This window comes from Dermacentor variabilis, chromosome 7 (assembly GCF_050947875.1).
Source record: "Dermacentor variabilis isolate Ectoservices chromosome 7, ASM5094787v1, whole genome shotgun sequence".
NCBI classification, from domain to species: domain Eukaryota; kingdom Metazoa; phylum Arthropoda; class Arachnida; order Ixodida; family Ixodidae; genus Dermacentor; species Dermacentor variabilis.
In genome coordinates this window covers 6,544,253-6,569,471 of record NC_134574.1, presented here as the reverse complement: position 1 = coordinate 6,569,471, position 25,219 = coordinate 6,544,253, and positions in this window count along the sequence as shown.

The window sequence follows — 25,219 nt, the reverse complement described above, 5'->3', positions numbered from 1 at the left end:
TGGTTTTTTATGGCGTCCATGACAGTCCCACCTAGATCACTGAAGTGGCACTGCGCTTGCTTCGTCCTTTTTTACGCTCCCTCCGATGCCGCTGCTGTCACTCGTTGGCTGCAGGGACGACGTTGTGTTCGTGTTGGATGTTTGGCCCACGGGCGGCATGATTGTCGTTGTCAGCTTTGTTGTTAGCCCAGTGGGTTGCTGCTCATGATGATGCAGGGTAGCCAGCATTCAGGAATCATGGTGCAGAACAATCGAAGACCTGCGTAGTTACGAGTGGTCCGTGTCAGTCCGAGCAGGTCTGTAGAAGTAGAAGAAAATGGTTTTCATGGCGTCCATGACGGTGCCACCTAGCCCGCTGAAGGGGTCCCGGACTCTCTGCGGCCTATCGTGCCCTTCCTGCGATGTCGCTACTTTCACTGGTTGGCCGAAGGGACGGCGTTGTGCTCGTGTTGGATGTTTGGTCTACAGGCGGCATGATTGTCGTTGTCAGCCGTGTTGATAGCCCATTGGGGTACTGCTCAGGGAGATGCTGGTTAGCTAGCGTTCCGGAATCATTGTGCCGAAAAATCGAAGACCTGTCGCAGTTCCTAGTGGTCCCTGTCGTCCGAGCAGCGTCTGTAGAGGACGAAGAAAGTGGTTTTACATGGCGTCCTTGACGGAGCCACCAAGCCCACTGAAGCGGGCCTGCACTTGCGGCGCCTTCTGTACGCTCGCTCCAATGCCGCTGCTGTCACTCTATGGCCGAAGGGACAGTGCAGGTGCCGCGTTGCGATCGTGCTAGATGCTAGGTCCACGGGCGGAAAGATTGTCGTGGTCACCTATGTTGATAGCCCTGTGGGTTGCTGCTCATAGTGATGCAGGATTGCCAGCGTTCGGAAATCATGGTGCCGCAAAATCGAAGAATTGTGGCAGTTCCGAGTGCTCCCTGCCTGTACGAGCAACGCCTGTACAAGAAGAATCTGGTCTTTAATGGCGTCTTTGACGGAGCAACTAAGCCCACTACAGAGCGCCTGCACTTGCTGCGTCCTTTTGTGCGCTTCCTCCGTTGCCTCTGCTCTCACTTGTTGGCCGAAAATACGGCGCAGGTGCGGCGTTGTGATCGTGCTAGATGCTAGGTCCATGGGCGGCAAGATTGTCGATGTCAGCCATGTCGTAGCCCATTGCGTAGCTCATGATGATGCATGATAGCCAGCGTTCGGGAATCAGGGTGCCGAACAATCGAAGACCAGTCGCAGAACCGAAAGTTCCCTGTCAGCCCGATCAATGCCTGTACAAGAAGAATAATGCTGTTTTTAATGGCGTCCTTGAAGGTGCCACCAAGCCCACTACAGAGGGCCTGCGCTTGCTGCGGCCTTTTGTATGCTTTCTCCGATGTATGTGTTGTCGCTGGTTGACCGAAAAGATGGCGCAGGTGTGGCGGAGTGATCGTGGTAGATGCTAGGTCCACGGGCGACAAGATTGTCCTTGTCAGCGTAGTTGATGGCCCAGTGGGGTGCTGCTCGGCATGATGCAGGATAGTCTGAATTCCGGAATCATGGTGCCGAACACTTGAAGACCGGTCGCAGTTCTGTGTTGTCCCTGTTAGTCCGAGGAGCGTCTGTACAAGAAGAAGAAAATGGTTTTTGATATCATCTATGACGGTTTCACGTAGCCCATGGAAGAGGGCCTGCGCTTGCTGCAACCTTTTGTACGCTTCCTCCGATGTCGCTGCTATCACTGGGTGTCTGCCGATGGAAGTGGTTCCCTCTTCTCGGGACCCATATGCTTCCCTAGCCGCCTGGCCCCTGGAGATCAGGACGAGCTGGTCTTCCAGGGCGGTCTGGTTAGCAAGGTCTCCCATCGCTAGGTAAGGGTGGATGAGGGATGGGGTAGGGTAGCGGGGCAGGTAAGAAGTGGGGGGATCACCTTGATGAAATCGCATACTCCAATGACGTGTTGGAGCGTGCCTAGCTGAGTTTTCCAGAAGTTACAATCCTCCTCGCACCTTTCCGGGTACATCTTGTTTTGAAGGTAAGAGTGCGGAATGGATCCTGCTTGTATTTGCTTGTAGATCGCTTGCTGTTCTCTGCTAAGCGATTTGTGAGGATCGGGGTAACGGCGCCTCGCCGTCTTATAATGGTTCGTAATGTCTCTGTAACTAAATATGAACTGTGGCTCACCTTTCTCGATCCGGTGTTACATCTCTCGGGCGAACTGGTGGGCAAGTTCGTTGCCCTCCAGCCCAGAGTGAGCCGGTGTCCATATTACCTCAACTTTCCTTTCAGGTACGTCGCGTTTGCTTTTGAGAATATCTAGTGCCGCAAGAGACACCCACCCCTTTCTGTTGTTATACGCCTTTTGCGAGTCGGTGACAATTCTTCCCACCTTGGGCTGCGCGAGTGCTAGCGCTATCGCGGCTCTTCTGCCACCTCTGGAAAAGACGTCTTGATGGAGGCGCAGGTTACGAGCACATCCCGCGTCGTAACTGCTAGCGTTGCTTTCGATGAAAACTTGGGTAACGAAGCGTCTGTGAAGAGAGTGACCCCCTCTTCCTCTTCTACTATTTGACCCAAAATTTCTGTCAAGGCCGCTATACGAGCCGCTCTGCGGCCGTCGTTACGATCCGACCTCATGTTTCTAGGCAGTGGCTTACTGTGTATTTTATGCGCCCACAACCTGGGTAACGGCCCCGTTTCCTTCCGCTCTGCCTCTTACCAGCCCATCTTGGCAAGAACGCGACGTCCCGCCGACGTCTGACTGAGTCGAACTCTTTGATTAGACAGATGAGCTTCTATTAACTCTTCGACGACGTTGTGCTTGGCCATGCCGAGAAGCTTGTCGGTCGAAGGATGCTTCGGAATGCCCAGCGCTATCTTGGTTGCCTTTCGTATAATGACGTTCAACTGGTCCCTGTCTTTTTTCAGTAACTTGGGGTACGGCGCCGCGTAAATGATGCGCGACGTCAAGAAGGCCTGGAAAAGCGTCAGTACATCGTCCTCCTTCAATCCCCTTTGTCTGTTTGAGACTCTTTTGATCATGTTCAAAATTTGTTCTGTTGAAACTTTGATTTTGTCGATCGACGCCCCAGCCTTGCCATTGTTCTGGAAGATGACACCCAGGATACGTGCTTGCATGGTTGGTGTTATGGTCTTCCCGTCGATGGTGATGCGTACGTTCTCTTGGTCTTCTTTCTTTCTTCTTGGCTTGATAACGAGTAGCTCTGACTTTTGTGGAGAGCAACTGAGGCCGCACGATTTAGAGCACTCGTGCACGGTCTTTGCCACTCTCTCAAGGGTCTCCTCCATCCACCTCTCCGACGCAGCCCTCGACGTCCACACAGTGATATCGTTTGCATAGAGAGCGTGATCTATGCCTTCTATGTCTTGAAGCAAAGTCGGGAGAGGGAGGAGTGCCAGGTTGAAGAGAAGCGGCGAAAGAACCGATCCTTGCGGGGTGCCTCTGTCTCCCAGGGCTATCGGTTTCAACTTCTCCTCTCCAATTTTGATCGTTGCCGTCCTATTGCTTAAGAAATCCTGCACATATTTGAATGTTCGCTTTCCGCATCCCGTTTGGTGCAGGTTACGGAGAATACTTTCGTGTGTGACGTTATCGAAGGCCCCCTTGAGATCGAGCGCCAGGATAGTTCTTGGCGTAGGGGTCTTCGCTTGCTGATAACCAGCTCGTGTATTTGCACCAAGAGGTCTTGCGTTCTCAGGTGCCTCCGGAATCCGTACATGGTCGGGGGCATCTGATCAGTGACGTCCAAATGTCTCTGTAGTCTCTTGAACACCATACGCTCGACCACCTTCCCTACACACGACGTGAGGGAGATGGGGCGTAGATTGTCGACGTGGGGTGGTTTCCCCGACTTGGGAATGAAATGCACCTCCGCTTCTTTCCATTCTTTTGGTAACGAACCCTTCTCCCAAGACACGTTGACGAGGTTTAGCAGTTCAACTCGGCTTTTGTAGAGCATATTTTTTAGCATCTTGTATGTAACGCCGTCAATTCCCGGTGCGCTGCCTTGATTACTTTCATCGATGGCCGCAACCAGTTCCAGTTCGGTGAAGGCATCGTCCATCTCGACGTTGCTATCGCCTTCATACTCGTGAGTCGGGTTACCGCTCTTCTCGGTCTTGAGGTATTTACTTGTGAGTTCACGAATGAGCTTCTCCCCGTCGCCGTCGTAACTGTTGATCGTTCTTGTGAGGTTTCGAGCGCATGCGCTCTTGCTTTTTAACGGATCTATGAGGTGCCGCAACAGCTTCCAAGTCTTCTTCGTAGACAGTGTGCCTTGCAGGTCGTCACACATCTTCATCCAGATTTCCCTGCATAGTTGTTCCGCATACTCGGTCACTTGCTTGTTGAGCGCGTGTATACGTCTGCGAAGCTTCTTGTCATGTCTTTGCCTCTTCCACCTTCAGGTAAGACCGTGCCTGGCTGCCCACATGTGACTAAGCCTGCGGTCTACGAAGGGAATTTGCGTGGTCGTAGTAATCTTCTGCGTAAATTTCTTTACAAATTCGCGTTGCTTTTTGGCCCATGCCTCATACGTCTTGGTGTCTTGGTTTTCGTCCTCGCCTTCACTGCCTGCGCTTCTACGTAACCGGTCCCAGTCTATAATGTTGGCTTGACCCAGTTTCGCCTTGATGTCAGTCCCCCCGAGGGTTACAACAATTATGTCGTGATCCGAGCCAAGATTTTCCCCCGTGTTACGCCAAGTTACGTCGAGGTTCCCCCGAACTAGCGTCAGAACAGGAGTGGTGTCTGATCGTGCTAGTGCCTGTCCTTGTCGGTACGCCCGGTTCGTTAACCACCTCCATGTCGTGATCCTCTACAGCTTTGACCAATTGGTTTCCTCTTTTGCACAAATATTTATAACCCCACATCGTGTGGGCGGCGTTGAAATCTCCTAGCACTAAAATCGGTCTTGTTCTTGCTTATTTAATCCAGTACAATATAGTGCCTTCAAAGTCAATGACCCTGCTGGATGGTCGGCAATAAGCATTCAGGACGAAAAAGTTCTTGCCCCCCCCCCCCCACTCATCTCCTGTGAATTTCGATGAGCGTATGTTCGCAGCCTCGCTGAGCGGTCACGTGCTGTGTGGCCGCCACGTTGCTGCGGACCAAGATCGCAGTACCCTATTCCCTAGGGTCCGTATAAGTAATGTTTCCCTCGAGCTTGGCCTGGCCGTTGGTCTCTTGTAACGTTATGATATACGGTTTTTGGTCCAATTTATCAACGAATAGTTGTAAGCGAGCATTGTTTAACTGCGCGAACAAACGAACCACAAAGACAGCGAGGGACAAGGACGGGCGCAGACTTGCAACTAAAGTTTATTCCACAACGTACACATATAAGTACACACCTGACATACACCACTGCGCGTGCGCAAAAAAAAGGCAAGGTAAAGAAAAGTAAAACCTTGTATAAGCGAAACGCGACCTACCTACGCTCGTCAATAAACCTCATCTCACTGTTATGTAAATAAACTGAGGTGTCACTGACACATTCTTGTCCCTTCTTTCTAATATGGTACGCCTCGAGTAGCTCTCTGGCTCGGCTATCTCGGCAGCGGCACAAAATCTTTGCTTCCTTCATGATCGGCTTGCACGTGCATGCCAGGCAGTGGACAGGCAGGTGCCCATTCGTTTTATTCCTAATAGACAATTCATGCTCACGCAAGCGCACATTCACACACCTTCCTGTTTGACCTATGTAAACTTTGCCGCATGATAGAGGTATCTGATATACTACTCCAACACTGCAATCTACGTGGGAAATGGAGTGCTTTGTTCCGCACCCTTGGAAGTTATTTTTACTTCTTCCTATGCGCGAGCATAGCCCAGCGAGCTTGCCGGGAGCCGAGAGCGCTATCTCAACTCCATACCGTTTCGCAACCTTCTTTAAGTTGTGGGAAGTTTTGTGAACATAAGGCACAACTGTCCGTTTCTTATTTTTGCGCTCCCTTGCGTCTTCAGCAACATTGCCTTGCATCTTTATCTTCTTAAGCACTGCCTCCACTGCTGCTGAAATGACTGACTGCGGGAAACCGGCTTCTTCCAGCCTTACAATCTGCTTGTCAAAGCTTTCCTGTATTTTGTGCGTGCAGGACTTTCTTATGGCTGATATGATGCACTGGGTGGCTATTGCCCGCTTTACCGTTTTCGAATGAGCCGAATCGTAGGGCACCAGTTTCTTTTGGGATCTTGGGTTATATTTCCAGCACACATGGTCGTCACAGAAGCTTATAGCGTTGTCTAAAAACTGAATATTATTATCCTTTGTTAGTTCATGGGTGAATGTTAGACCTTTGCCAAGGCGCTGAAAAATGTGTAGTACACCTGCGATGGCGTCGTCATACGTGTAACTGGCTTGCTTTTTTAAAAGAACAAGAAAATCGTCAACATAATGGAACACGGTAACAACCAGGTCACGATCGATCCCTTCGTTTACCGCTCTGTCAAATTCCGATAAGTAAATATTGCACAAGATAGGAGCTACGCAAGATCCTATACATTTCAGCAGCAGTGGAGGCAGTGCTTAAGAAGATAAAGATGCAAGGCAATGTTGCTGAAGACGCAAGGGAGCGCAAAAATAAGAAACGGACAGTTGTGCCTTATGTTCACAAAACTTCCCACAACTTAAAGAAGGTTGCGAAACGGTATGGAGTTGAGATAGCGCTCTCGGCTCCCGGCAAGCTCGCTGGGCTATGCTCGCGCATAGGAAGAAGTAAAAATAACTTCCAAGGGTGCGGAACAAAGCACTCCATTTCCCACGTAGATTGCAGTGTTGGAGTAGTATATCGGATACCTCTATCATGCGGCAAAGTTTACATAGGTCAAACAGGAAGGTGTGTGAATGTGCGCTTGCGTGAGCATGAATTGTCTATTAGGAATAAAACGAATGGGCACCTGCCTGTCCACTGCCTGGCATGCACGTGCAAGCCGATCATGAAGGAAGCAAAGATTTTGTGCCGCTGCCGAGATAGCCGAGCCAGAGAGCTACTCGAGGCGTACCATATTAGAAAGAAGGGACAAGAATGTGTCAGTGACACCTCAGTTTATTTACATAACAGTGAGATGAGGTTTATTGACGAGCGTAGGTAGGTCGCGTTTCGCTTATACAAGGTTTTACTTTTCTTTACCTTGCCTTTTTTTTTGCGCACGCGCAGTGGTGTATGTCAGGTGTGTACTTATATGTGTACGTTGTGGAATAAACTTTAGGTGCAAGTCTGCGCCCGTCCTTGTCCCTCGCTGTCTTTGTGGTTCGTTTGTTCGCGCAGTTAAACAATGCTCGCTAATATCTACCAACTCGCCCAACAACAAGTTCTTCTAAACTAAGAATAGTTGTAACTCCCCTATCTTGCTTCTAATACCCCTACAGTTCCATTGAAATAACGTCGCAGTCTCTTTGTGCTTTCCTTTACTCTTCGTCATTTTCTACTTTTTGAGGGGTAGATTTGCGCACGGAAGCAACTTTTCGCGGCCTGACCCGTAGATTAAGCCGTGGTGACTTCATGTTGGCAACGGTGAGATGCTTATTTTTCGCATCCATCGTCATGACTCTAACGGCAAGTTGGCTGCATTTGGCCTCTACACTATCCATTCTTACTGTTAGACTGTTTACTTGTGCAGACATTTGGGAAACTTGGCTGGAGATTTGCGTAAGCATGCTCATGAACGACTCTTCTGTCAGAGGAACGGCGGCCTCGGCCTTCTCTTCCTCCATCGCAACCACTGCTGTTTCTGTCTGTGGAGTTTGCGTCACTGACTGCGTCAACGCCGGGGATGTGATCTGCGCCGGTGACGTGATCAGCTTCGTCGCCGCTGGAGCAGCGCTGGTGGTGTCTCTCTTGGGTACTTTCCTTTTAACTGCACTAACGTCGTTATCACTGTTCTTTGTTCTACTGAGCGTCTCGATACGCTCCATAATTGCTTTTATCTAATTGCTTTGGCTCTTGATTTGATTGTTCTGCCTCTCTATCATCTCCTTGAGTTCCAAACAGTGTCTACACTCGTTGTCTTTGGAAAGGTGGGAGGAGGGGAGGGGAGGGAAATTGCTATTTTCAATAGCGACGGGACACCCCGCTGCCCAGCCCACCTGTTTCTCGGCGCCGTTGCTCCGCCGGGTCTTCGACTTGGACCTCGAACGAGATTCTCGCCTGCGAGCCTCAGTTGCCGTTGGTGACCTGGTATCGCTCGTGCTTCTCCCTCGCCTTGTCTAGGAGCGGCTGCGACGCCCGCTCGGTGTCTGCCACGCTGTTTGCTGCCACGCTGGCCCCCTCGGCCGCTGCTGCTGCACCTGTTCTCGTTGCTGACGTTCCCAACGCCGTTTACGAACGACGTATGGCGTCTTGAATCTCGCTGTACACTCCTTGTCCGCGGTGAGGTGGTTGCCCCCGCAGAGGCTGCACTTGGGATTACTGCAAAAGTGGCTTTCTTCAAGATTATTCATGCCGCAACCACGGCATATCTTGTCTTCGGGGTTAGGACAAACACCCATCCGGTGACCGAGGCGGCCACACCGGTAGCACATATCGATCTGCTTGAGATACAGCGAACACTCGACCAGCAGGTTGCCGTATCTGATGTAGTTCGGGACCTTGTCGCCGTCGAATGCGATGACCACCGTCGTCATCTTGCCGATGCGGTTGGCTTGCATAGCAGTGAGATTATACTCTTGAACGGTGTAGTCGTTGATTTCTGGAATAGTATCCGTCATCGGGACACCCCTGATGACGCCCTTAACGGTGCCGTGTGGGGCGGTCTCGTAGGCGCTGACTTCGTGTGCCGTGCCGTTGATAGTGAGGCTTCTGACTGCCCAGTAGCGGTCTGCGTTCTCTCGTTTAGGCGTACTGATAACGACTATGTTTTGCTGTTTGTTCGGGCAAAGAACATCTTGCGTCACCTCCTCGCCACTCACATTCGCAGCTGCGACGATGGCTCGGCTGATCTCGAATCTGGATACTTCCCCAATGTTCAGACCTCCCCTGGGGCGCATGACAATCTTGATATCTTGCCTTGGCAACACAGGCATCCTCGCTGCCTTGAGTAGCTTGCTCTTGAAATTTTTCCGCTGCGGGCGACGATGACCGGCAGCCGCCGGCCCCCCGTTGACCAGCGTTAGACTTAGCTTGCTCTCTTGCTCTTGGGTCTTCTCCCCGGCGACACGCCAGCCAAACTTCTCGGAAACTTCTTCCGGCGTTATTTCTTCACCCTCCACTTCCACACACATAGCGGATGCCATTTTCTTGAAGCACTTCGCCTATAGGTCCCCGGCAAGGTCGATGGCCCCGCCGGCGCACTCCTAAGCACGGCCGCTAGGCCCTGCTTTCTTCAGGCTTAGCTCGCAGCGACACTGTGCTCGTAGAAAAAATCCTCCTAAATCGGAGTAAAATGGTATCGCTCCTCAAATTTTGGAATCCACACGGTCCTTGTAACTTCACAGATGCCGTTGTGTGAGACCTTGCATGAGCTGGGGTGAATTACCGGGCCTTTTGGCGAAAAATTGAGGAGCACATGTGAGACACGTCAGCACATACCGAGGCTTATACCCCTTCTTCTGGCCGAAGGGACGGCGTCGTCTTCGTGTTGGATGTTTGGTCCACGGGCGGCATGACTGTCGTTGTCAGCCGTGCTCATAGCTAAGTGGGGCGCTGCTCATGATGATGCAGGATAGCCAACGTTCAGCAACCTTGGTGCCGAACAATCGAAGACCGGTTGCAAGTCCGAGTGGTCCCCGTCAGTCTGAGCAGCGTCTGTACAAAAAGAAAGTGGTTTTTCATGGCGTCATTGACGACGCCACCAAGCTCACTGAAGTGGGCCTGCGCTTGCTGCGGCCTTTCGTGCGCTCCCTCCGATGCCGCTGATGTCACTCGTTGGCCGAAGGGACGGGGCACGTGCGGCGTTGTGATCGTGCTAGATGCTAGGTCAACGGGCGGAAAAATTGTCGTAGTCAGCCGTGTTGATAGCCCAGTGGGGTACTGCTGAGGATGATGCAGGTTAGCCAGCATTCTGGAATCATGGTGCCGAACAATCGAAGACCGGTCGCAGTTCCGAGTGATCCCTGTCAGTTCGAGCAATGTCTGTGCAAGTAGAATAAAATGGGTTTCCATGTCATCCATGACGGTGCCACCTAGCCCACTGAAGAGGTCCTGCGCTTGCTGCGGCCTTTTGTGCACTTCCTCCGATGTCGCTGCTATCACTGGTTGGACGAAGGGATGGCGCTGTGTTCGTATTCGATGTTTGGTCCATGGGCTGCATGATTGTGGTTGTCAGCATTGTTGAAAGCCGAAGTGGGATGCTGCGCTTGATGATGCAGGAAAGCCAGCATTCAGTAATCATGGTTCGGAAAGTCGAAGACCTCTCGCAGTTGCGAGCGGTCCCTGTCATTCGAGCAGGTCTGTAGAAGAAGAAGAAAATTGTTTTTCATGGCGTCCATGACGGTACCTAGCCGCTGAAGAGGGCCTGCATTTGCTGCGACGTTCCGTACGCTTCCTGCGATGTCGCTGTTATCACTGTTTGGCCGAAGCGACGACGTTGTGTTCGTGTCGGATGTTTCTTCTACGGGCGCCATGATAGTCGTTGTCAGCCTTGTTCATAGCCCAATGAGGTGCTGCTCATGATGATGCAGAATAGCAAGCGTTTGGGAATCACGGTGCCGAATAATCAAATACGACTCGCAGTTCCGAGTGGTCTCTGTCAGTCCGAGCAACGCCATAACAAGAAAAAGAATGCGGTTTTTATTGGCGTCCTTGACGGCGCCCTCAAGCCCTCTGAAGAACGCCTACGCTTGCTGCGGCCCTTTGTACGCATCCTCCGATGTCGGTGCTTTGACTGGTTGGCCCAATGGACGACGCACGTGCGTAGTTTTGATCGTGCTAGATTCTAGGTCCATGAACGGCAAGATTGTGCTTGTCAGCCGTGTTGATAGCCCTATGGGGTGCTGCTCATGGTGATGCAGGATAGCGAGCGTTCGGAAATCATGGTGCTGAAAAATCGAAGAACGGTCGCAGTTCCGAGTGCTCCCTCTCTGTCCGAACAACGCCTGTACATGAAGAAGAATGTGGTTTTTAAGGGCGTCCTTGACGGCGCCACCAAGCCCACTACAGAGCGCCTGCGCTTAATGCGGCCTTTCGTACGCTTCCTCCGTTGCCGCTGGTGTGACTGGTTGGCCGAAAGGACGGCGCAGGTACGGCGTCGTGATCGTGTTAGATGCTAGGTCCACGGGCGAAAAGATTGCCGTTGTCAGCTGTGTTGATAGCCCAGTTGTGTACTGCTCAGGACGATGCAGGATAGCCAGCGTTCAGGAATCATGGTGCCGAACAATCTAAGACCAGTCGCTATTCCGAGTGGTGCCTGTCATTCCGGGAAACGCCTGTAGAAGAAGAGGAATGTGGTTTTAATGGCGTCCATGGCGGCGAAAGCAAGCCCATTGAAGAGGGCCTACGCTTGCTGCGGCCCTTTCTACGCTTCCTCCGATGTCGCTGCTATAACTCGCAGGCCGAAGGGACTGCGTTGTGTTCGTGTTGGATGTTTGGTCCACGCGCGGCATGACTGTCGTTGTCAGCCGTACTGATAGCTAAGGGGGGTGCTGCTCATGATGATGCAGGATAGCCAGCGTTCAGGAATCTTGGTGCCGAACAATCGAAGACCGGTCGCAGGTGCGAGTGGTCCCTGTCAGTCCGAGCAGCGTCTGTACAAGAAGAAGAATGTGGTTTTTAATGGCGTCCTTGACGCCTGCGCTTGCTGCGACCTTTTTTACGCTTCCTCCATTGCAGCTGCTGTCACTGGTTGGCGGAAAGGACGGCGCAGGTGCGGCGTTGCGATCGTGCTAGATGCTAGGTGCACGGGCGCCAAGATTGTGGTTGTCAGCAACGTTGATAGCCCGGTGGGGTGCCTGTCATAATGATGCATGATAGCCAGCTCCGGGAATCATGGTGTCAAACAACCGAAGACCGGTGGCAGCTCCGAGAGGTCCCTATCAGGCCGAGCAATACATGTACAAGAAGAATAATGCGGTTTAATGGCGTCCTTGACGGTGCCACCAAGCCCACTACAGAGGGCCTACGCTTGCTGGGGCCCTTTGTACGCTTCCTCCTATGTCGCTGCTGTCACTGGCTGGCCGAAAGGATATCGCAGGTGCGGCATTGTGATCGTGCTAGCTGCTAGGTCTACGGGCGGTAAGATTGTCCTTGTCAGCCGTGTTGATAGCCCAGTGGGCTGCTGCTCAGGATGATGCAGGATAGCCTGCATTCCGGAATGATGGTGCCAAACACGCGAAGACCGGTCGCAGTACCGAGTGGTCCCTGTCAGTCCGAGCAGCGTCTGTAGAAGAAGAAGAAAATAGTTTTTCATGGCGTTCATGACGGTGCCACCTAGCCGCTGAAGAGGGCCTGAACTTCTGGCTGCCTTTCGTACGCCTACTGCAATGTCGCTGCTATCACAGTTTGCGGAAGGGACGGTGTTGTGTTCGTGTTGGATGTTTCTTTTACGGGCGGCATGATTGTCGTTGTTAGCCTTGTTCATAGCCCAGTGAGGTGTTGCTCTGGATGATCCAGGATAGCCTGCATTAAGGAATCATAGTGCCGCACACTCGAAGACCGGTCGCAGTTCCGAGTTGTCCCTGTCAGTCCGTGCAGCGTCTGTACAAGAAGAAAATGGTTTTTCATGTCGTCTATGACGGTGTCACGTAGCCCACTGAAGGTGGCCTGCGTTTGCTGCTGCCTTTTGTACGCTTCCTCCGATTCGCTGCTCTCACAGATTGTCCGAAAAGACGGCGCATGTGCGGCGTTGTGATCGTGCTAGATGCTAGGCCCACGGGCGGCAAGATTGTAGTTGTCAGCCATGTTGATAGACCAGAGGGGTGCTGCTCATGATGATGCATGATAGCCAGCGTTCGGGAATCATGGTGCCGAACAATAGAAGACCGGTCGCACTTCCGGGAGTCCCCGTCAGGCCGAGCAACGCCTAAGCAAGAAGAATAATGGTGTTTTTAATGGCGTCCTTGATGGCGCCACCAAGCGCACTACAGAGGGCCTGCGCTTGCTGCGGCCCTTTGTACGCTTCCTCCGGTGTAGCTGGTGTCACTGGTTGGCCGAAAGGATGGCGCCGGTACGGTGTTGTCATCGTGCTAGATGCTAGGTACATGGGCTCCAAGTTTGTCGTTGTCAGCAGTGTTGATAGCCCAGTGGGGTGCTCCTCAGGATGATGCAGGATAGCCTGCATTGCGGTATCATTGTGCCGAACACTCGAAGACCGGTCGCAATTCCGAGTGTTCCCTGTCAGTCCGAGCAGCATCTGTACAAGAAGAAGAAAATGGTTTTTCATCTCGCCAATGACGGTGCCACCTAGCCCACTGAAGAGGGCCTGTGCTTCCGGCCGCCTTTTGTACGCTTCCTCCGATGTCGCTGCTATCACTGGGTGGTCGAAGGGACGGCGTTGTATTCGTTTTGGATGTTCGGTCCACGGGCGGCATGATTGTCGTTGTCAGCCTTGTTGATAGCCAAAGTGGGATGCTGCGCATGATGATGCAGGATAGCCAGCATTCAGGAATCATGTTGCCGAAAAATCGAAGACCTCTCGTAGTTCCCAGTGGTCCCTGTCAGTCCGAGCAGGTGTGTAGAAGAAGAAAATTGTTTTTCATGGCGTCCATGACGGTGCCTCCTAGCCGCTGAAGAGGGCATGCACTTGATGCGGCGTTCCGTACGCTTCCTGCGATGCCGCTGCTATCACTGTTTGGCCGAAGGAACGACGTTGTGTTCTGTTGGATGTTTCTTCTACGGGCAGCATGATTGTCGTTGTCAGCCTTGTTCATTGCACAATGAGTTGCTGCTCATGATGATGCAGGATAGCCAGCGTTCGGGAATCGCAGGTCCGAAGAATCGAATACGAGTCGCAATTCCGAGTGGTCCGTGTCAGGCCGAGCAACGCCATTACCAGAAAAAGAATGCGGTTTTTAACGGCGTCCTTGACGGCGCCATAAAGCCCTCTGAAGAGGGCCTACGCTTGCTGCGGCCCTTTGTACGCATCCTCCGACGTCGGTGCTTTCACTTGTTGGCCCTATGGACGGCGCACGTGCGGCGTTTTGATCGTGCTAGATTCCTGCTCCACGGGCGGCAAGATTGTGCTTGTCTGCCATGTTGGTAGCCCTATGGAGTTCTGCTCATTGTGATGCAGGATAGCCAGCGTTCGGGAATCATGGTGCTGAAAAATCGAAGAACGGTACAGTTCCGAGTGCTCCCTGTCTGTCCGAGCAACGCCTGTAAATAAAGAAGACTGTGGTTTTTAATGGCGTCCTTGACGGGGCCACCAAGCCGTCTACAGAGCGCCTGCGCTTGCTGCGGCCTTTTGTACGCTTCCTCCGTTGCCGCTGCTGTGATTGGTTGGCCGAATGGACGGCGCAGGTACGGCGTCGTAATCGTGCTAGATGCTACATCCACGGGCGGAAAGACTGTTGTTGTCAGCTGTGTTGATAGCCCAGTGGTGTACTGCTCAGGACGATGCAGGATAGCCAGCGTTCTGGAATCATGGCGCCGAACAATCTATGACCAGTCGCAGTACCGAGTCGTGCCTGTCATTCCGGGAAACGCCTGTACAAGAAGAAGAATGTGGTTTTAATGGCGTCCATTACGTCGCCAGCAAGCCCATTGAAGAGGGCCTACGCTTCTGCGGCCCTTTCTACGCTTCCTCCGATGTCGCTGCTATCACTTGCAGGCCGAAGGGAGGGCGTTGTGTTCGTGTTAGATTTTTGGTCCACGGGCGGCATGAGTGTCGTTGTCAGCCGTGCTGATAGCTGAGGAGGGTGCTGCTCATGATGATGCAGGATAGCCAGCGTTCAGGAATCTTGATACCCAACAATCGAAGAACGGTCGCAGGTCCGGGTGGTCCCTGTCAGTCCGAGCAGCGTCTGTACACGAAGAAGAAAGTTGTTTTTCATGGCGTCCTTCACGGCGCCACCAAGCCCACAGAAGTGGGCCTGCTCTTTTTGCGGCCTTTGGTACGCTCCCTCCGAGGCTGTTGCTGTCACTCGTTGGCCGAATGGACGGCGCAGGTGCCGCGTTGTGATCGTGCTAGATGCCATTTGCACTGGCGGAAAGATTGTCGTTGTCAGCCGTGTTGATAGCCCAGTGGGGTACTGCTCAGCATGTCGCAGGATAGCCAGCGTTCGGGAAGCATGGTGCCGAAAGTTCGAAGAACGGTCGCAGTTCCGAGTGCTCCCTGTCTGTCCGAGCAACGCCTGTACAAAAAGAAGAATGTGGTTTTTAATGGCGTCCTTGACGGCGCGACCAAGCCCACTACAGGGCGCCTGCGCTTGCAGCGACCTTTGGTACGCTTCCTCCATTGCAGCTGCTGTCACTGGTTGGTGGAAAGGACGGCGCAGCGGCGGCGTTGCGATCGTGCTAGATGCTAGATGCACGGGCGGCAAGATTGTCGTTGTCAGCCACGTTAATAGCCCAGTGGGGTGCTGCTCATAATGATGCATGTTAGCCAGCGTTCGGGAATCATGGTGTCAAACAATCTAAAACCGGTGGCAGCTCCGAGTGGTCCCTATCAGGCCGAGCAATACATTTACAAGAAGAATAATGCGGTTTAATGGCGTCGTTGACGGTGCCACCAAGCCCAATACAAAGAGCCTACGCTTGCTGGGGCCCTTTGTACGCTTCCTCCGATGTCGCTGCTGTCACTGGTTGGCCGAAAGGCAGGTACGGCATTGTGATCGTGCTAGCTGCTAGGTCCACGGGCGGTAAGATTGTCGTTGTCAGCCGTGTTGATATCCCAGTGGGGTGCTGCCTAGGATGATGCAGGACAGCCTGCATTTTGGAATCATGGTGCGAAACACGCGAAGACCGGTCGCAGTACCGAGTGGTCCCTGTCAGTCCGAGCAGCGTCTGTACGAGAAGAAAATGGTTTTTCATGTCGTCCATGACGATTTCACCTAGCCTACTGAGGAGGGCCTGCGCATGCTGCGGCATTTTATGCGCTTTCTCCAATGTTGCTGCTATCACTGGTTGGGCTAAGGGATGGTGTGTTCGTGTGGATGTTTGGTCCACGGGAGGCATGATTGTCGTTGTCAGCCTTGTTGATAGCCCTGTGGGATGCTGATCAAGATGATGCAGGATAGCCATCTTTCAGCAATCATGGTGCCGAATAATCGAAGACCTGTCGCAGTTCCGAGTGGTCCGTGTCAGTCCGAGCAGGTCTGTAGAAGAAGAGGAAAATAGTTTTTCATGGCGTCCATGACGGTGCCACCTAGCCGCTGAAGAGGGCCTGCACTTGTGGCGGCCTTTCGTACGCTTCCTGCAATGTCGCTGCTATCACTGTTTGCGGAACGGACGGCGTTTTTTTCGTGTTGGATGTTTATTTTACGGGCGGCATGATTGTCGTTGTTAACCTTGTTCATAGCCCAGTGAGGTGTTGCTCAGGATAATCCAGGATAGCCTGCATTACGGAATCATGGTGCCGCACACTCGAAGACCGGTCGCAGTTCCGTGTTGTCCCTGTCAGTCCGTGCAGCGTCTGTACAAGAAGAAAATGATTTTTCGTGTCGTGTATGACGGTGTCGCGTAGCCCACTGAAGGGGGCCTGCACTTGCTGCGGCATTTTGTACGCTTCCTCCGTGGCCGCTGCTCTCACTGGTTGTCCAAAAGGTCGGCGCAGGTGCGGTGTTGTGATCGTGCTAGATGATAGGTCCACGGGCGGCAAGATTGTCGTGGTCAGCCGTGTTGATAGCCCAGTGGGTTGCTGCTCATGATGATGCATGATAGCCAGCGTTCGGGAATCATGGTGCCGAACAATGGAAGGCCGGTCGCAGCACCGAAAGTTCCCTGTCAGGCCGAGCAGCACCTGTACAAGAAAAATAAGGCGGTTTTTATTGGCGTCCTTGACGGTGCCACCAAGCCCTCTACAGACGGCCTGCGCTTGCTGCCGTCTTTTGTACGCTTTCTCCGTTGTAGCTGCTGTCACTGGTTGGCCGAAAGGATGGCGCCGGTGCGGCGTTGTGATCGTGCTAGATGCTAGGTCCACGGGCGGCAAGATTGTCCTTGTCAGCCGTGTTGATAGCCCAGTGGGGTGTTGCTCGGGATGATGCAGGATAGCTTGCATTCCGGAATCATGGTGCCGAACACTTGAAGACCGGTCGCAATTCCGTGTTGTCCCTGTCAGTCCGAGCAGCGTCTGTACAAGAAGAAAGTGGTTTTTGATGGCGTCAGCAAGAGCAGAGTCTGTGACGGTTTCACGTAGCCCATGGAAAAGGGCTTGCGCTTGCTGCGGCCCTTTCTACGCTTCCTCCGATGTAGCTGCTATCACTGGCTGGCCGAAGGGACGGCGTTGTCTTCGTGTTGGATGTTGGTCCACGGGCGGCATGACTGTCGTTGTCAGCCGTGCTCATAGCTAAGTGGGGCGCTGCTCATGATGATGCAGGGTAGCGAGCGTTCTTCAATCACGGTGCCGAACAATCGAAGACCGGTCGCAGGTCGGATTGGCCCCTGTCAATCCGAGCAGCGTCTGTACAAGAAGAAAGTGGTTTTTCATGGCGTCAGCAAGAGCAGCCCTCTTAAATGGGCCTGCGCTTGCTGCGATCTTTTGTGCGCTCCCTCCGATGCCGCTGCTGTCACTCGTTGGCCGAAGGGATGGCGCACATGCGGCGTTGTGATCTTGCTAGATGCTAGGTCCACGGGCGGAAAGATTTCTATTTATTTATTTATTTATTTATCAATTCTGTAGGTCTTCTGCAGACCCATACAGGGAGCGGGCTTTCATCATGATTGGCATGTAATAAGATACAAGTTCGCAAAAACACAACAGGAATAGATGAAGTAGATCAGAGCACTTTTCAACAACAAGTACATCAATATTATATTACCCACATCGTTACGCTTCGCGTACACTAAAACAGAAAATCTAGCATTATGTATCGTATGCTATACATGAGAAATATTGCCACGTGGTGGTGGCGTTGAATAACACAGTAGCAATACCGTGAACGGCAAAACTAACTTTTATTGGGCGAACCTGTGCCCACAAAACAGGCTACACTTATAGCACAACGATAGCGGCGAACACGGTCGGTGATCGTCGAAAATCTGATCAGCGGTTCAAGCGCGGCGGCTTTTATACAGCAGTGATCGAATGTTCCAGGCTATTCGTTGGGACCCGCATGCCTTCTACAAAGTTCTACACCATTCGTGTCAAGCGATGAAATCAGATAAGACAAGGTTCGGCGACAACAGACAGCGGATAGAAGCATCGATAACTTTCCAGAAACTTCGGATACATGCAATTGCGTCCCGCGCTGTGCGATAACATTCCATAGGCGGCAAAACATGTCGTCCGATAAAGACAAGTACACGTGTCAATACCCCCCTCTTAAATAGCATCGACCCGATGCTGCAAAGAAACGAAAGTAATAAATAAGCACTCGTAGCAAAGAAAAATACAATATAAGGAAAGTTCGTTAGCGTCCGTAACACGGTTTAAGAGGCACCACGTGGACCACTTCAGGTCGTGCGCGACGTCGCTGTGAATGCGAAATGCCGTCTTGCACGACCTCATAGTCCAGTGCGCCAATACGTTGGATGACCTTGTAGGGTCCGAAATAGCGTCGCAATGGTTTCTCACTCAGTCCTCGTCGGCGTATCGGGGTCCATACCCAAACACGGTCACCGGGCTGGTACTCGACGAAGCGTCGTTGGACGTTCTAGTGTCGGCTGTCGGTACGCTGCTGGTTTTTGATCCGCAGACGGGCGAGCTGTCGGGCTTCTTCGGCGCGCTGTAGATAGGTAGCGACGTCAAGATTCTCTTCGTCAGTTACGTGCGGCAGCATGGCGTCTATCGTAGTCGTCGGGTTCCTGCCATAAACCAACTTGAACGGCGTGATCTGTGTTGTTTCTTGCCCCGCCATGTTGTAAGGGAATGTTACGTACGGCAGGACGGCATCCCAGGTCTTGTGTTCGACGTCGACGTACATTGCTAGCATGTCGGCGAGGGTCGGCAATGTCGGCAATACTTCTGGACGCAGTCCTGACGGGACAACAAGAAGGTAGTTGGCGCGCACTGGTGAGAAGTTCTTCTTTACGAATAGGTTGTTTTGAAGCGAGAACGAAGATGATCCTCGCTTAAATGCCCTAGGGACAACGCCGGTGTGCCCTTCCAAATACTCGAAGAGGTTTTTCAACTCCGGGTCTGCTGGCTGCTGTTCAGCGAAGTCTGATGTGCTTAAAATGCCAAGGAAAGCGTCGTCATCTTCGTCATCTTGCGGCGGCGAGTCAATTGGGGCACGTGATAGGCAATCGGCATCAGAGTGTCTTCGTCCGGACTTATAGGTTACAGTGGTATATTCTTGCAGTCTTAGGCACCACCGCGCCAGCCGTCCTGAAGGATCCTTTAAATTCGCTAGCCAACACATAGCGTGATTGTCACTGATGACTTTGAATGGCCTGCCATATAGGTACGGGCGAAATTTCGTTGTAGCGCAAACGATGGCGATGCATTCTTTTTCGGTTGTAGAATAATTGCCTTCCGCTTTCGACAACGACCGGCTAGCGTAAGCTATCACGTGTTCATGACCATCCTTTCTCTGGACTAGCACGGCACCGAGGCCTAGGCTAATGGCGTCACTGTGGATTTCGGCATCGGCGTGCTCGTCGAAGTGCGCAAGTACGGGCGGCGACTGCATGCGTCGTTTTAGTTCTTGAAATGCGTCGGCCTGCGGCGTTTCCCACTTGAACTTGAGGTCACATTTAGTTAGCTGTGTCAGCGGCTCAGCGATACGTGAAAAGTCCTTGACAAATCGCCTGTAGTAGGCACACATGCCAAGAAATCTACGCACTGCCTTCTTGTCGATGGGCTGCGGGAACTTTGCAATGGCACCTGTCTTCTGCGGGTCGGGGCGAACTCCAGACTTGCTGATGACGTGGCCTAGGAACAGAAGCTCATCGTAGGCGAAGCGGCACTTTTCTGGTTTCAGAATGAGCCCTGATGACTTGATGGCCTCTAGTACTGTCGCAAGCCGCCTAAGGTGATTGTCGAAATTTTCGGCGAAGACGACGACGTTATCCAAGTAAACAAGACAGGTCTGCCACTTCAATCCTGCTAACACCGTGTCCATGACGCGCTGGAATGTTGCGGGCGCAGAGCAGAGTCCGAATGGCATGGCCTTGAACTCGTAGAGGCCGTCTGGCGTGATGAAGGCGGTCTTTTCGCGATCTCTCTCGTCGACTTCTATTTGCCAGTAGCCAAACTTGAGATTCATCGACGAGAAGTATTTTGCGTTGCAGAGCCGATTTAATGCGTCGTCTATCCGTGGTAGGGAGTATACATCCTTCTTTGTGATTTTGTTCAGTCGACGATAAGCGACGCAGAAACGTAAGGTGCCGTCCTTTTTCTTCACCAAGACAACAGGCGATGCCCACGGGCTTTACGACGGCTGAATGATGTCGTCGCGCAGCATTTCGTCGACTTGTTGTCTTATAGCTTCACGTTCTCGCGGAGAAACTCGGTAAGGGCTCTGGTGGAGTGGTCGAGCACTCTCCTAGGTTATTATGCGATGCTTGGCGACTGGTGTTTGTCGAATCCTCGATGACGTCGAAAAGCAGCCTTTGTATCGTTGGAGCAGACTTCTGAGCTGGTGTTGCTTAATCACGGGGAGACTTGGGTTAATGTCGTAGTCTGGTTCGGGAACCATGGTCGTCGGGGTAGATGCGGCGGAATGCGAGAGCACAAACGCATTACTGGTTTCCAGAATTTCCTCAATGTACGCGATCGTCGTGCCCTTGTTGATGTGCTTGTACTCCTGGCTGAAGTTTGTCAGCAACGCTTCAGTTATCCCTCCATGCAGTTGAGCGATCCCTCTCACGACGCAAATTTCACGGTCTAGCAGTAGACGTTGGTCACCCTCGGTGACGCCTGCGTTTTGGTGCTTACGGATATGACAATGCTGGAGCGAGGCGGGATGCTGACTTGACTTTCCAGCACACTTAAGGCATGGTGACTACTAGAGCTCTCCGGCGGTATCGCTTGATCTTCCGACAGCGTTATGAACTTCGACTTCAGGTCAATGATTGCGCCGTGTTGGTTCAGGAAGTCCATGCGGAGAATGACGTCTTGCGAACACTGTTGGAGGATAACGAAGGTGGCAGGGTAAGTCCGGTCATGAACGGTAATTCTTGCCGTGCCGATTCCAGTGGGCGTAATGAGGTGTCCTCCAGCGGTCCGAATTTGGGGACCCTCCCATGCAGTCTTAACCTTCTTCATCTGGGCGGCGATGTGTCCACTCATTACGGAGTAATCGGCCCCTGTGTCGACTAAGGCAGTGACTGCATGGCCGTCGAGAAGCACGTCGAGTCCGGTGGTTCTTTTTCTGGCGTTGCAGTTGGGTCTTGGCGTCGGATCACGGCTGCGTCGTGTTGAACTCAAGCTGGAACGTCGCGTCGTCAAGTCGTCTTTCGCCGGAGTAGTCTTGACTTCCCGACTTCTTCGGGACGGCGGTGTGTCGTCATTAGGTCGTCGAGATGGTTTCTTCATCGTCTTCGTCAGCGGCGGAGGATCTTCGTCAGTTCGACGAACACCAACCGCACCTCCATCGGTTGCTGCTTTTAGTTTTCCGGATATGGGCTCGCAGAGCGGCCCCGGGCTGGGCCGGTGTATGGTCGGCGCTGCGGCGACAGGTAGCGGCCTGGTGACGGCGAACGGGACGGTCGTCGAGGGCTCCATTGAGTAGCGGCGAGGTAGTCGGCGATGTCACGTGGGCGCTCTCCAAGCTGTGGACGCGGCGCGTTGACGGCGAACCCTCTCAGTCCCAAGTCGCGGTACGGGCATCGGCGGTAGACATGGCCGGCTTCTCCGCAGTGATAGCAGAGCGGGCGGTGGTCAGGGGCTCGCCAAATGTCCGTCTTCCTCGTGCAGGTGCGGTGGGCGACGGGTGGGCGTGCTGGTGGCGGTGGCGGCGGACGACGGAGTTACAGGGCCCTGGCGCGGTCGCGGAGGGGTGTCTTGACGGCGTGCGACGGCGGCGTAGGTGATCGCTTCCGGCTGGGGCTGTGGTGATTCTGGTTGCGCCTCAGGAACTCGAAGCAACCGGTGCACGTCTTCTTTCACGATGTCGGCGATCGAGGCCACTTGAGGCTGCGACGAAGGCAAGACCTTGCGCAGTTCTTCGCGCACAATGGCCCTGATGGTCTCGCGCAGATCGTCCGTTGCCAGCGATTGAACTGCTGCGTAATGAGAGATTGTACGGTGGTTGAATTGCCGGTTCCGCATTTCGAGCGTCTTCTCGATGCTAGTCGCCTCGCGAAGGAACTCTTCTACGGTCTTCGGTTGGCTTCGTATCATTGCGCCGAAGAGTCCTTCCTTCACACCACGCATGAGAAGGCGGACTTAGTTCTCCTCGAGCATATCCGGGTAGGCGTGGCGGAAGAGACGGTTCATTTCTTCCGTGAAGATGGCAACGTTCTCGTTAGGTAGCTGCACTCGGGCGTCTAGCATGGCTTCGGCCCTTTCCTTGCGCACGACGCTCGTAAAGGTGCGCAGGAAGCCGCTACGGAAGAGGTCCCATGTCGTCAAGGTCGACTCCCGGTTCTCAAACCACGTTCTGGCGGCATCTTCTAAGGCAAAGTATACATGCCGCAGCTTGTCGTCGGAGTCGCAGTTGTTAAAAGTCGCGATTCGCTCGTAGGTCTCCAGCCAGGATTCTGGGTCTTCAGTCGCTCCTCCATGGAAGGTCGGTGGGTCCCGAGGTTGTTGTAGGATAACGGGGGACGATGGGGCAGCCATTGCGGTTGCTTTGACCACGATCTTCTTTGTCGACTCAGGTAGAAGTCCGTGCTCTGGGGGCAGTCCTTGCAGTCTGCGGCTAGCACGCTGGTCTTGGGCGATGTCGGTTTGGTCTTCGGGCTTCGGGCTTGGATCACGGCTTTGTGGGGGCGTTCGGTACATGAACGCACCTCCACCAGATGTCACGTGGTGGTGATGTTGAATAACACAGTAGCAGTACTGTGCACGACAAAACTAACTTTTATTGGGCGAACCTGTGCCCACAAAACAGGCTATACTTATAGCACAACGATAGCGGCGAACATGATCGGCGATCATCGAAAATCTGATCAGCGGTTCAAGCGCGTCGGCTTTTATACAGCAGTCATCGAATGTTCCAGACTAATCGTTGTGACCCGCATGCCTTCTACAAAGTTCTACACCATTTGTGTCAAGCGATGAAATCAGATAACACAAGGTTCGGCGACAACAGACAGCGGATAGAAGCATCGATAACTTTCCAGAAACTTCGGATACATGCAGGCGCGTCCCGCGCTGTGCGATAACATTTCTTAGGCGGCAAAACATGTCGCCCGATAAAGACAAGTACACGTGTCAATATGTACAGACGAAAATAATACCACACTACAAGATATTTTCTGGGGTTTTACAACAGGAAAAGTAGTTATACAGGGTCTATTAGCTGCTCCACTAGAGAAGAAAACTGATCGAAATTTGTATTATTTACAGCTTCGCTTGGTAGCGCATTCCAAGCGTTCACAGCGCGAGGGAAGTAGGAAAGCTTAAACGTATTGCAATGCGTATTAAATTGCCGGACGCAGTTATCGTGGCTTGTCCTACTAGACCGACGGCCAGGCGGATGAATATAGTCGTCTTTCCCGATTTTGATGTGTCCGTTAAAGAGGAGACAAAAATCTTTATAGATGCAACATGACGCCGGCAGGAAAGAGTTGCCAAATGTGCTTGATTGCGCATGTCCGTTACACTGTCGTGCCAAGAATACTTTGAATAGATAAACCTAAGGGCCCTATTCGGTAATCTTTCAAGTTTATCGCGAAGGTACTTTTGATGAGGGTCCCACACTATGCTTCCCTATTCTAAAATAGGTCGGACCAGAGTTTTATAGGCAGTTGATTTTACGGCCTGAGGTGCTTTACTCACTCTTCTGCGTAGAAACCCTAATTGCTTTTAATGCCTTGGCGCATGTATCGGAGATGTGCTTATCCTATTTTAAGTCTTGCGAGAATGTGACACCCAAGTATTTTAATTTGTCGAATTGTGTAATATTCAAGCCTTTAAGATTGTACGTAAATGATAAAGGTCGTTTTTTCTTGGTTAGGCTGATAAACGCTGTTTTAGAGATATTTATTTCCATCCCCCACGTATTGCACCTTTGGGCAATGTTTTCTAAAGAAGAATTAAGCTTTAGTTGGTCGTCCGTACTACGAATTGCAGTATAAATAACACAATCATCTGCGAAAAGTCGCAATGTTACACCTGGTTCTGCACAAGAAGAGATGTCATTACCGTACATAAGAAACAATGTTGGCCCTAAAACAGACCCTTGGGGCACACCGGACAAAACGCTTAGGCAGTGAGAATCTACAGTGTCTAAACTTACATACTGGGTACGATTTGTAAGGTAAGCCGAAATCCATCCTATTACTTTGCTATTAATGCCAATCGATTCAAGCTTGGCTATTAATTTAGAATGAGGTACGCGATCGTATGCTTTCGCAAAGTCTATGAGTATTCCGTCAGCTTGAAGTTTAGAATCAATTATGCCAGCGAAGTCATGAGTTATTTCCGCGAGTTGCGTTACCGTGGACAGCCCTCTACGGAAGCCGTGCTATTTAGGGTACAGTATACTCTTAGACTCTAGGTAGTCCATGATGGATTTGTTGAGGATATGCTCCATCAATTTGCAACAACAAGTAGTTAGTGATATGGGTCGATACGTTTCCACAGAAAGTTTGTTACCACTTTTATGAATTGGGGTTATTGTAGCGCGAAGCCAGTTTGTCGGAACTGCACCATTTTTCAGGGAAAGCGTAAATATTTTATGCAAAAAGGGGGTAAGTTGTTCGGCATAACGCTTAAGAAACGCATTTGGGATTTTATCTGGGCTCGGGAATTTTTTAACATCTACTTGTGGAAGCAGGTTCAAGTTACCTCGTTCGGTTATCTCGATTTCCGGCGTAGCCGAGTCACGTTGAACAAGCGGTACTTGGACTGGGCATGCTTGGATGAATACGGATGTGGGAAAAAGAATTGAATGAGTTAACTATTGTGTGCGTATTTTCAGCAATGGTGCTGTTGATTTCCATCTTACGGGTTGGACTGTCCGGCTTAGCAAGGTAACGCCAAAATTTTTTCGGTTGCTTTGTCATGGAATCTATTAAAGTGTGTGAAAAAAAGTTATTTCTTGCTTGCCGTAACAAGCTTTTAAATTCGTGGTAATATTTAA